The sequence below is a fragment of the Pleurodeles waltl genome, chromosome 2_1 (assembly GCF_031143425.1).
Source record: "Pleurodeles waltl isolate 20211129_DDA chromosome 2_1, aPleWal1.hap1.20221129, whole genome shotgun sequence".
NCBI classification, from domain to species: Eukaryota; Metazoa; Chordata; class Amphibia; order Caudata; family Salamandridae; genus Pleurodeles; species Pleurodeles waltl.
Genome location: NC_090438.1, coordinates 833,291,324 through 833,304,859, shown reverse-complemented (window position 1 = coordinate 833,304,859; position 13,536 = coordinate 833,291,324). Strand labels below are relative to the sequence as shown.

The 13,536-nt window shown below is 47.4% G+C and overlaps 1 protein-coding gene across 2 annotated transcripts in view; it reads left to right on the top strand.

Moving 5' to 3' along the window:
- DCDC2 (doublecortin domain containing 2) overlaps positions 1 to 13,536 on the top strand; it is a 461,910-nt gene that overhangs the window by 55,529 nt on the left and 392,845 nt on the right. The window lies entirely within an intron of this gene.

Below are 13,536 nucleotides of genomic sequence, written 5' to 3'. Positions count from 1 at the left end.
TCCCAGGTAGTTGACTGTGTGCTGGACTCTGTTTTTGCTACTCTGGGCACTTTACCACTGCTGACCAATGCTAAAGTGCAAGTGCTCCCTGTGTGAAATTGTATATGCACTTGGCTTTTCCATGATTGGCGTATTTGATTTACTAGTAAGTCCCTAGTAAAGTGCACTAGAGGTGCCTAGAGCGTGTAAATCAAATGCTACTAGTGGGCGTGCAGCACTGGTTGTGCCATCCACATGAGTAGCCCTGTAAACATGGCTCCGACCTGCCACTGCACTGTCTGTGTGTGCAGTTTTAAACTACCATTTCGACTTGGCAAGAGAACCGACTTGCCATGCTTAAACCTTCCCTTTTCATACATGTAAAGCACCCCTATGGTAGGCCCTAAGTAGCCCCATGGGCAGGTGCAGTGTATGTTAAAGGTGGGACATGTACTGATGTGCATTACATGTTCTAACAGTGAAATACTGCCAAATTCGGTTTTCACTGTTGCAAGGCTTATCTCTCTCATAGGTTAACATGAGGGCTGCCTTTAAATATCTCTAAAGTGCAGTTTTCCTTTGAGAGCAGATAGAAATTCAGAGATTCGGGTTTCTGAACTTAAAAATACATCTGTTGGTGAAGTTAGTTTTTAGATTGTTAGTTTGAAAGTGCCACTTTTAGAAAGAAGGCATTTTCTTGCTTTAAATATTCTGTGACTCCGCCTGTTTGTGGATTCCCTGTCTGGGTCAAACTGACAGTTGGGCAGTTTGTGAATCTCCTCTAGACAGAGATACAAAGGGAGCTGGGGTGTAGCCTGCATATCCTGATGAACCACTTGGGCTAGAGTGGAGGGAGGAGTGGTCACCTACACCTGAATGGACTGTGGCTGCCCTCACGCAATGCAGTTTCCAACCCACTGGTGTGTGTCTGGGGCCTGGAGTGGGCAAAAAAGGATCCTGTAAACAACAGAGACTTCCCTTTGAAGTTTGCCTACTTCAAAGCAGAAAGGGGTATAAGTAGTGGATGCAAAATCCCAGACTTTAGATTTCTTCAAGATCACTTCTGCCAAGGAGAAGAGCTGAGGAGAAGTGCTGCCCCTACCTGTGACTGTGCTTTGTTGGGCTAACCTGCAGTTGCTGCCTCTGCCTGTGAAAGGGGACAAAGACTGGGCTTTGTTGTGCATTCCTGCTTGAGAAGAATCTCCAAGGGCTTGAACTGAGCTTGCCCCCTGTTTTGAAGTCTGATGGCCATCAAAGACGTCCTCTGCCAGCACCTGGACCTTCTGTTGGGAATCCTGCCCTGCCAAGTGGTGCCCTATCCAGACCCTGGGACCCTTGAAAAGTGAAGTTGGCAGAATAAGGACTGAAATCCACGCACAGAACACTGTGCAGAGAAATTCTCGATGCACCATCTGTAACGCGGCTGATAAATGATGCACCACCTGCTTTGCGGCTGAAATCGACGGTCCACCTGCATCGCGGTTGGGAGATAGGCGTATTGCAGCTGGAGAAACAATAAAACACCCGCTTGCAGGTGCTGAAAATGACGCAAACCCGAAGCAGCGTGGCTTTCTAACTCCGTGTGACCAGATTTCTCACGCATCGTCACTGGGCGCAAAAGTCATCATGAACCTGCGCAGATCAGAGGTGCCCCGTCCAGAAATCGACGCATTGCTGTCTTGCAAGGGAGATAAACGACGAATCGCCAACCCAACCGGAGAAGAAAAAGAGGCACAGCCTCACTTACAAGCAAGGGATTGCAGACTTTTCCGACACACGCTCGCCCGTTTAAATGAATGTTACTTATTTTTCTAAACTGGTGTGGTGTCTTCACTGTATTACGGTGTGTGTTGGTACAAATACTTTCCGCATTGCTTCTGGGTTATGCATTTCTGCTCATGCCAAGCTACCAAGGGGGCAAGTGTGGGTTAACCAGGTGTGTTTCTCCATTGCCCTGACTAAAGTGAGGGTCGTTGCTCGGACAGGGGGTAACCTGACTGCCAACCAAGGACCCCATTTCTAACATTTTCAAAAGGTGAGGTAAAGATCTTACTAGTTGGTTTCAGCCCATATCATTACTCCACTCTACAGCTAAAATATTGGGCAGAGTTCTAATAACAAAGACTAGAGACCTGGGCAGACGATAAAACATATTTTTCAAAGCTTTAGGGCATATTTAAGAAATGTGGTGCTGCACACAGTGCAGCGCCACTTTTTTTGCACCCCTTAGCGCCCCCTGATACCACAATGTATGTGCCATATTTTAAACACAGTGCAACTTGGGGGTAGTTAGGGGGCTAGCATCATAATTCTTGGTGCTAGTCCAGAGTTTTGCAGGATTAGTTTAAAAAATGTTGACGCTAATCCTGCAAAGCCCATTGAGGCCCATTGTAATCAATGGTGTGCCCCCTCTTAATGCCTGCCCTGAGCAGGTGTTAAAAGTGCAGGAAAAAAATGCAGCAAAGAAATCTCTTAGATTTCTTTGTGCCATTTTTTTTGGCCACCCCCTAACGGGGCGACGCCCCCTTTGCATATGTTATGCCTGATGCAGGCATAATGTAGCGCAAAGGGTTACAAAGTGGTGCAATGCATGCATTGCATCACTTTGTAAATATGGCACTGGGATTTTGGCCAGGTTGGGCCACATTAGCGTAAAAAAAGACGCTAATGTGGCGCAAGGAGGTGCTAGAGGCTCTTAAATATGCCCCTCAGTAGGTTTTCAGTACCTGTTTGGGAACAGTAGAACAAAGCCTGAAACTTCACTTGTGGTTAAGAAGATATATTAATGTTAAGAGGGTTACTATTCACTTAGGATTCATGGATTTATCAAGTGAGTTCTATTCCATGAATCCATCCGGACTGTGGTAATTGATGGAAACCATGAGGGTGGTAAAACCATTAGTCGTATTGCTCAGGAGGTTGCACTTTAGTATGCTAGAGTTTTCTTTGGTACTAATGGGAAATAGGCCTTTCAAGAGCAGGGACATCTTAAGCATTTTGGGGCCCTGGGCAAAATGTGTGCTTGGGGGCCCCTGTTCAGAATAGCTTTGAATTTTTTATCCATTTTCAGCTTTTTCATGACCACTTTGGCCAGGTCACCGACACTGCACAAATTCTGAATATGTTTATGTTAGAAATGGGGTTTTTGGTTGGCAGTCAGGTTACCCTCTGTCCAAGCAAAAGCCCTCACTCTAGTCAGGGTAAGTCACACACTATCCAAGATTATCCTGTGCCCACCCTCTGGTAGCTTGGCACGAGCAGTCAGGCTTAACTCAGAAGGCAATGTGTAAAGTATTTGTGCAATAAATCATACAATACCACCATATAACACCACAAAAATACACCACACAGTGTTTAGAAAAATATATAATATTTATCAGGATAATTGTAGGTCAAAAAGAATTAAAGTTGCAATGGAAAATTGTAGAAATATCACAGGGAGGTGATATAAAGTGTCTTAAGTCTTTAGAATATAAACAAAGTCTCTTTCAAGCACAAGTACCTGGTTGGGAGTGGAAAAATCTCCTCAGAGGGCCACCAGCGAAGAGGTGCGTGGAAAAAGGTGTGTGTGCGTCGATTTCTCCCCAGCACACACGGACTTTCGTCGTTATTTTCCACGCGGGGAAGTCGGCGTCGTTTTCTGGCGCGCGGACAGTCTCTTTCTGTGGATCGCGGGGATTACCAGATGTCCCGGGTCTGTGCGTGGATTTTCCTGCTTGTTCTCCGGCTGCGCGTCAGTCTGCGGGGCTGCGCGTCGAAATTACGATCTCACGGCAGGCGTCGCGTCGATTTCTCCTCTAGACTTCGATCTGCGGGGCTGCGCGTTGAAATTACGATCTCACGGCAGGCGTCGCGTCGATTTCTCCTCTAGAGGTCGGGCGGCGTTGTCCTTGCGAGGCCGTGCGTCGGATCTTCGATCGTCCCAAGAGCGTCGCGTCGATCAGCGTCGGAGTGCGGCATTTTTCTCGCCGCGAAACAAGCTGTGCGTCGAAATTTTCGGCGCACGGAGCGTCCAAGTAAAAGAGGGAAGTCTTTTTGGTCCTGAGACTTCAAGGAACAGGAGGCAAGCTCTATCCAAGCCCTTGGAGAGCACTTTCACAGCCAGACAAGAGTTCAGCAAGGCAGCAGGGCAACAGCAAGGCAGCAGTCCTTTGTAGAAAGCAGGCAGGTGAGTCCTTTGAGCAGCCAGGCAGTTCTTCTTGGCAGGATGTAGGTTCTGGTTCAGGTTTCTTCTCCAGCAAGTGTCTGATGAGGTAGGGCACAGGCCCTGTTTTATACTAAGTTGTGCCTTTGAAGTGGGGGTGACTTCAAAGAGTCTCTAAGAAATGCACCAAGCCCCCTTTCAGTTCAATCTTGTCTGCCAGAGTCCCAGTAGGGGGTGTGGCAGTCCTGTGTGTGAGGGCAGGCCCTCCACCCTCCCAGCCCAGGAAGACCCATTCAAAATGCAGATGTATGCAAGTGAGGCTGAGTACCCTGTGTTTGGGGTGTGTCTGAGTGAATGCACAAGGAGCTGTCAACTAAACCTAGCCAGACGTGGATTGAAGGGCACAACAAGATTTTAGTGCAAAGAAATGCTCACTTTCTAAAAGTGGCATTTCTAGAATAGTAATATTAAATCCGACTTCACCAGTCAGCAGGATTTTGTATTACCATTCTGGCCATACTAAATATGACCTTCCTGCTCCTTTCAGATCAGCAGCTGCCACTTCAACAGTGTATGAGGGCAGCCCCAATGTTAGCCTATGAAGGGAGCAGGCCTCACAGTAGTGTAAAAACGAATTTAGGAGTTTTACACTACTAGGACATATAACTACCCAGGTACATGTCCTGCCTTTTACTTACACAGCACCCTCCCCTAGGGGTTACCTAGGCCACACATTAGGGATGACTTACATGTAGTAAAAGGGGAGTTCTAGGCTTGGCAAGTACTTTTAAATGCCAAGTCGAAGTGGCAGTGAAACTGCACACACAGGCCTTGCAATGGCAGGCCTGAGACAGGGTTAAGGGGCTACTGAGGTGGGTGGCACAACCAGTGCTGCAGGCCCACTAGTAGCATTTAATCTACCTGCCCTAGGCACATGTAGTGCACTCTACCAGGGACTTACAAGTAAATTAAATAGTCAATCATGGATAAACCAATCAGTAGTACAATTTACACAGAGAGCATATGCACTTTAGCACTGGTTAGCAGTGGTAAAGTGCCCAGAGGTCAAAAGCCAACAACAACAGGTCAGAAAAAATAGGAGGAAGGAGGCAAAAAGTTTGGGGATGTCCCTGTCAAAAAGCCAGGTCCAACAGTTTCCATCTACTATTCAGGAATATTGATTTGTGTTTTCAATATTTTAAGACCACAGCAGCTTACTAATATTATTGCAAATATTCTCTACCTCTGACTGCCATTTCTCATATTTGAGGTCGTGTTTAGATCTAAAAGCAACTTTTCTATAGATGTTGCATGGTGTTGAAAAACAAGCAACATTTGTCTGAAATATTTCTGTAACAGACTCCCACACATCACTCCTATTAAAATAAAATTGAATGAACATTGTGTTTTGAAACAATTTATATTTAAGAATCATTCAAGGTCATCAGGGAAGGACTGTGTGGAGAATAGAGACGATCTTTCAGCACCCCCTCCACCCGAAACGGCTGGGCCCTCGGTCAGAGCTCACTTTGCCCATGCCTTAAAATGGCTCTGTACAAGGTGGGTGAGACAGGGGAATGTGCTGCTGCCACTAGTATGTACTATTTACATTAATGGCTTGAAAAAATGTGTAATCACTAGTTGAATGGATTGGTCACAGCTAAGGAGACAGCCGTACCTCTACAACTCTTTGCAGATGATTCTCTGCTGTTTCTAAGGATGATTAACACCCTTCAATCACTGCTTGATGTTTTATGAACGAATTATATCTGAAAATGTATCAAACATAATCTTTTATTATGACTTGCGGCCCCAAAGCCACCAAGGTCAGAAACCATTATCAGTGCTAGGGAGAGTCACTTGTTTGACAAAGCTGGGTTTGCCATTCACATTGACCCTAGATTGGAGGCATTTGCTATCAGAGGTCAGCATTTTTTGAGGTCCACTGAAACAGTTCAGGGATTTGTGGCCAAGCTGGGAGACAAGCCACTTAAAGCAATACTAGAGGTATACAGCTCAAAATATGTCTTGGGCTCGTATGAGGATGGAATTTGGGGGTAATCAAACCCAGAGCCTATGCAAAGGGTCAAGAATAATTTTAATCGACACCTTCTGGCAGTACCAATATCCTGCCATATTTTTACTTTGTGATTCTGAGATTGGTTTACCATACATTAATGATCTTAAATTTGCCCGATTTCGTTGTGGGTCTCAATTTGGGCAGAATGTGAAACAACCTTTTTCCAAGGTAGTACATAAAAACTGTTTATCATTGGATGACGTGAAAGCAATGCATGCCCCAGCTGATGTATGTAAACCAAACTTTTGGTGCATTAGTGTTGGACCTGGCCCTTTTACAGGGTCATTCCCCAGACTTTTTGCTTTTTGCCTCCTTATTTTTCTGACCTTTGTTGGCTGACGTTTTGACTATGAGCACTTTTTCACTGCTAACCAGTGCTAAAGTGCATGTGCTCTCTCTTACAAATTTGGTATGATTGGATTATACCTGATTTGCATATTTAATTTACCTATAAGTCCCTTGTAAAGTGGTATCCCTATACCCAGGGCCTGTAAATTAAATGCTACTAGTGTGCCTGCAGCGCTTCTTGCGCCACCCACTGAAGTAGCCTGTCAAACCTATCTAAGGCCTGCTAGCGCAGAGCCTGTGTGCGCAGTTTTCTGCCACAGGGACCTGGCATCTAAATTTAGTTGCCAGGCCCAGAACTCCCCTTTTACTACATATAAGTCACCCCTAAGGTACGCCCTAGCTAGCCCTTTGGGCAGGGTGCCATGTATGTAGAAGTAAGGACATGTGCCATGTTGCGTGGCCTGTCCTGGTAGTGACAAACAGCCTAACTGGGTGTCTCACTGCTGTGAGTGCTGCCTCCTCATAGGATTGCATTGGAGATGCCCTGCCTTATGTGTAAGGGGTATTGTCTGATTTATGAGGGGTAGCGTTGGCATGTTTGGTATGGTTGTGATAGTGGTGAGAAATGCTGCTTACTGGTGTAGGTGTATTTTTTATTACTATCACAGAAATGCCACTTCTAGAAAGTGCGCATTTATCTGTGCTTATGACTTTGGTGTTTTGCAGCTTGTCTCCAATCAACGTCTGGGCAGACTGACAGTTGGGGCTTTGTGCATACTTCTCAGACAGCCTGAACACAGGGAGGGTGGAGGTGACACAGAGGTGCATCTACATATTGTAAAGCCTTCCTGGGCTGAGAGAAGGGAGAGGCGGCGCACACCTGCATTTGTAAAGACTGTGCCCTGGCCTCACACAATAGGGTCGTTAACCCCCCATTGATGTTTGGAGCCTGTACTGAAAGGAGAGAGGGGGCACTCCCAGAACCAGTTGTAACTGGCTGGAACCTCCTCTCCCTACCATTGAAAAGCACTGTAAGAACTGCCTATAAGTACAGGGGAATTTCCCCCACAATTTGAACATTCTTGGAACTGGAAACTGGACACAGAACGCTGATGAATTGACTCACCAGGAAACCACCTTGGACGCTCCTTGTAAGGAAATGCCTCCTTGGCATGGTTACCCCCTGACTTTTTGCCTTTGCTGATGCTATGTTTTGAATTGAAAGTGTGCTGAGGTCTGCTAACCAGGCCCCAGCACCAGTATTCTTTCCCTAACCTGTACTTTTGATTCCACAATTGGCACACCCTGGCATCCAGGTAAGTCCCTTGTAACTGGTACCCCTGGTACCAAGGGCCCTGATGCCAGGGAAGGTTTCTAAGGGCTGCAGCATATCTTATGCCACCCTGGGGACCCCTCACTCAGCACATACACACTGCTTGCCAGCTTGTGTGTGCTGGTGAGAACAAAACGTGTAAGTCGACATGGCACTCCCCTCAGGGTGCCATGCCAACTTCACACTGCCTATGCAGTATAGATAAGTCACCCCTCTAGTAGGCCTTACAGCCCTAAGGCAGGGTGCACTATACCATAGGTGAGGGCACCAGTGCATGAGCACTGTGCCCCTACAGTGTCTAAGCCAAACCTTAGACATTGTAAGTGCAGGGTAGCCATAAGAGTATATGGTCTGGGAGTCTGTCAAACACGGACTCCACAGCACCATAATGGCTACACTGAAAACTGGGAAGTTTGGTATCAAACTTCTCAGCACAATAAATGCACACTGATGCCAGTGTACATTTTATTGTGAAATACACCCCAGAGGGCACCTTAGAGGTGCCCCCTGAAATCTTAACCGACTATCTGTGTAGGCTGACTGGTTCCAGCAGCCTGCCACAACCGAGACATGTTGCTGGCCCCATGGGGAGAGTGCCTTTGTCACTCTGAGGCCAGTAACAAAGCATGCACTGGGTGGAGATGCTAACACCTCCCCCAGGCAGGAGCTGTAACACCTGGCGGTGAGCCTCAAAGGCTTACCCCCTTTGTTACAGCACCACAGTGCACTCCAGCTAGTGGAGTTGCCCGCCCCCTCCGGTCACGGCCCCACTTTTGGCGGCAAGGCCGGAGGAGATAATGAGAATAACAAGGAGGAGTCACTGGCCAGTCAGGACAGCCCCTAAGGTGTCCTGAGCTGAAGTGACTCTAACTTTTAGCAATCCTCCATCTTGCAGATGGAGGATTCCCCCAATAGGGATAGGAATGTGACCCCTCCCCTTGGGAGGAGGCACAAAGAGGGTGTACCCACCCTCAGGGCTAGTAGCCATTGGCTACTAACCCCCCAGACCTAAACACGCCCTTAAATTTAGTATTTAAGGGCTCCCCTGAACCTAAGAATTTAGATTCCTGCAACTTACCGAAGAAGAAGACTGCTGAGCTGAAAACCCCTGCAGAAGAAGAAAGAAGACACCAACTGCTTTGGCCCCAGTCCTACCGGCCTGTCTCCTGCCTTCCAAAGAAACCTGCTCCAGCGACGTTTTCTCCAGGACCAGCGACCTCTGAATCCTCAGAGGACTGCCCTGCTTCCAAGAGACCAAGAAACTCCCGAGAACAGCGGCCCTGTTCAACAAAGACTGCAACTTTGTATCCAGAGGAGCAGATTTAAAGACCCCTGCAATCCCCGCAAGAAGCGTGAGACTTGCAACACTGCACCCGGCGACCCCGACTCGACTGGTGGAGAACCAACACCTCAGGGAGGACCCTCCGGCGACTCCAAGACCGTGAGTAACCAAAGTTGTCCCCCCTGAGCCCCCACAGCGACGCCTGCAGAGGGAATCCCCAGGCTCCCCCTGACCGCGACTGCCTGACTCTGAAATCCCGACGGCTGGAAAAGACCCTGCACCCGCAGCCCCCAGCACCTGAAGGAACGGAACTTCAGTGCAGGAGTGACCCCCAGGAGGCCCTCTCCCTTGCCCAGGTGGTGGCTACCCCGAGGAGCCCCCCCCTTGCCTGCCTGCACCGCTGAAGAGATCCCTTGGTCTCTCATTGAAAACCATAGAAAACCCGACGCGTGTTTGCACACTGCACCCGGCCGCCCCCGCGCTGCTGAGGGTGTACTTTTTGTGCTGACTTGTGTCCCCCCCGGTGCCCTACAAAACCCCCCTGGTCTGCCCTCCGAAGACGCGGGTACTTACCTGCTGGCAGACCGGAACCGGGGCACCCCCTTCTCTCCATTGAAGCCTATGTGTTTTGGGCACCTCTTTGACCTCTGCACCTGACCGGCCCTGAGCTGCTGGTGTGGTAACTTTGGGGTTGCTCTGAACCCCCAACGGTGGGCTACCTTGGACCCAAACCTGAGACTTGTAAGTGATTTACTTACCTGCTAAAACTAACAATAACTTACCTCCCCCAGGAACTGTGAAAATTGCACTGTGTCCACTTTTAAAACAGCTATTTGTGTTTTATGTGAAAAGTATATATGCTACTGTAATTATTCAAAGTTCCTAAAGTACTTACCTGCAATACCTTTCAAATGAGATATTACATGTAGAATTTGAACCTGTGGTTCTTAAAATAAACTAAGAAAATATATTTTTCTATAACAAAACCTATTGGCTGGATTTGTCGCTGAGTGTGTGTTCCTCATTTATTGCCTGTGTGTATGTACAACAAATGCTTAACACTACTCCTTTGATAAGCCTACTGCTCGACCACACTACCACAAAATAGAGCATTAGTATTATCTCTTTTTGCCACTATCTTACCTCTAAGGGGAACCCTTGGACTCTGTGCATACTATTCCTTACTTTGAAATAGTGCATACAGAGCCAACTTCCTACATTGGTGGATCAGCGGTGGGGTACAAGACTTTGCATTTGCTGGACTACTCAGCCAATACCTGATCACACGACAAATTCCAAAAATTGTCATTAGAAATTGTTTTTGCAATTTGAACTATTTTTCTAAATTCTTAAAAGACCTGCTAGGGCCTTGTGTTAGATCCTGTTTAGCATTTCTTTTAGAGTTTAAAAGTTTGGTAAAAGTTTGAATTAGAACCTAGAACTAGTTTTAGATTCTTAAAAAGTATTCCAACTTTTAGAAGCATAATGTCTAGTGCAGAGATGAATGTGGTGGAACTCGACACCACACCTTACCTCCATCTTAAGATGCGGGAGCTAAGGTCACTCTGTAAAATAAAGAAAATAGTAATGGGCCCCAGACCTTCCAAACTACAGCTCCAGGAGCTGTTGGCAGAGTTTGAAAAGGCCAACCCCTCTGAGGATGGCAACACAGAGGATGAAGATAGTGACTTGGAGGAAAATTCCCCCCTACCAGTCCTATCTAGGGAAGACAGGGCCTCTCAAGCCCTGACTCCAAGCATAATAGTCAGAGATGCTGGCTCCCTCACAGGAGGGACCAACTTCTCTGAAATCACTGAGGATAACTCCAGTGAAGAAGACATCCAGTTAGCCAGGATGGCCAAAAGATTGGCTTTGGAAAGACAGATCCTAGCCATAGAAAGGGAAAGACAAGAGATGGGCCTAGGACCCATCAATGGTGGCAGCAACATAAATAGGGTCAGAGATTCTCCTGACATGTTGAAAATCCCTAAAGGGATTGTAACTAAATATGAAGATGGTGATGACATCACCAAATGGTTCACAGCTTTTGAGAGGGCTTGTGTAACCAGAAAAGTGAACAAATCTCACTGGGGTGCTCTCCTTTGGGAAATGTTCACAGGAAAGTGTAGGGATAGACTCCTCACACTCTCTGGAAAAGATGCAGAATCTTATGACCTCATGAAGGGTACCCTGATTGAGGGCTTTGGATTCTCCACTGAGGAGTATAGGATCAGATTCAGGGGGGCTCAAAAATCCTCGAGCCAGACCTGGGTTGACTTTGTAGACTACTCAGTAAAAACACTAGATGGTTGGATTCAAGGCAGTGGTGTAAGTAATTATGATGGGCTGTACAATTTATTTGTGAAAGAACACCTATTAAGTAATTGTTTCAATGATAAACTGCATCAGCATCTGGTAGACCTAGGACCAATTTCTCCCCAAGAATTGGGAAAGAAGGCGGACCATTGGGTCAAGACTAGGGTGTCCAAAACTTCCACAGGGGGTGACCAAAAGAAAGGGGTCACAAAACCTCCCCAGGGGAAGGGTGGTGAGACAGCCAAAAACAAAAATAGTAAAGAGTCTTCTACAGGCCCCCAAAAACCTGCACAGGAGGGTGGGCCCAGAGCCTCTTCACAAAACAATTCTGGGTACAAGGGTAAAAACTTTGATCCCAAAAAGGCCTGGTGTCGTAGCTGTAGTCAGTCTGGACACCAAACTGGAGACAAGGCCTGTCCCCAGAAAAATACCACTTCTAACTCCACTCCAGCTAAAACTGGAATGGCCAGTCTCCAAGTGGGATCAACAGTGTGCCCAGAGCAAATCAGGTGTCACACTGAAGCTACATTAGTCTCTGAGGGTGGGGTGGATTTAGCCACACTGGCTGCCTGGCCCCCTAACATGCAAAAATACAGGCAGCAGCTCTTAATTAATGGGACAAGTGTAGAGGGCCTGAGGGATACAGGTGCCAGTGTCACTATGGTGACAGAGAAACTGGTTTCCCCTGGCCAATACCTGACTGGACAAACCTATCCAGTCACCATTGCTGACAATCAAACTAAAGTACATCCCATGGCAATGGTAACTTTAGAGTGGGGAGGGGTCAATGGCCTGAAACAGGTGGTGGTCTCCTCAAATATCTCAGTAGACTGTTTGCTTGGAAATGACCTGGAGTCCTCAGCATGGGCTGAGGTAGAACTGAAAACCCATGCAGCCATGCTGGGGATCCCTGAACTGGTGTGTGTCAAAACAAGGGCACAGTGCAAGGCACAGGGTGAAAAAGTAGAGCTGGAGTCTGGAAGAAAGGCCCAGCCTACCAAGAGAAAAGGAAAGTCAGCTGGGAAACCAGCTGCAACACAACAAGAAAAAGAGAGCCTCTATTCTCAGGAAGAAGTTCTGCCCTCTGAGGGAACTGGAACCTTATCAGGTTGAGCTCTTGGGCCCAGGGGGACCCTCAAGGGAAGAGTTGTGTAAGGGACAAGAAACCTGTCCCTCTCTTGAAGGCCTTAGGCAGCAAGCTGCTGAAGAGTCCAAAGGCAAGAAAAATGGAACACATAGGGTCTATTGGGAAGATGGACTCCTGTACACTGAGGCAAGAGATCCCAAACCTGGTGCCACTAGGAGAGTGGTAGTGCCTCAGGGGTTCAGAGAGTTTATTTTGACCTTAGCCCATGATATTCCCCTTGCTGGGCATTTGGGACAAACCAAGACGTGGGCGAGGTTAGTCAACCACTTCTACTGGCCCAACATGTCCCAGAAGGTTAAGGAGTTTTGCACCTCCTGTACCACCTGTCAAGCCAGTGGTAAGACAGGTGGACATCCAAAGGCCCCCCTCATTCCACTTCCAGTGGTGGGGGTCCCCTTTGAAAGAGTGGGTGTGGACATAGTGGGTCCACTGGAACCTCCCACAGCCTCAGGAAATATGTACATCCTAGTAGTAGTGGATCATGCTACTAGGTATCCTGAAGCTATTCCCCTTATGTCGACTACTGCCCCTGCAGTAGCAAAGGCCCTCATTGGTATCTTTACCAGAGTGGGCTTCCCTAAGGAGGTGGTGTCTGACAGAGGTACCAACTTCATGTCAGCATACCTGAAACACATGTTGAATGAGTGTGGAGTGACTTATAAATTCACTACACCCTATCATCCCCAAACTAATGGCCTTGTTGAGAGATTCAACAAGACATTAAAGGGCATGATCATGGGGCTCCCAGAAAAACTCAAAAGGAGATGGGATGTCCTCTTGCCATGTCTGCTTTTCGCTTACAGAGAGGTGCCTCAGAAGGGAGTAGGGTTCTCACCCTTTGAACTTCTGTTTGGCCACCCTGTAAGGGGACCACTAGCTCTTGTGAAAGAAGGCTGGGAGAGACCTCTTCATGAGCCTAAACAAGACATAGTGGACTATGTACTTGGCCTTCGCTCAAGGATGGCAG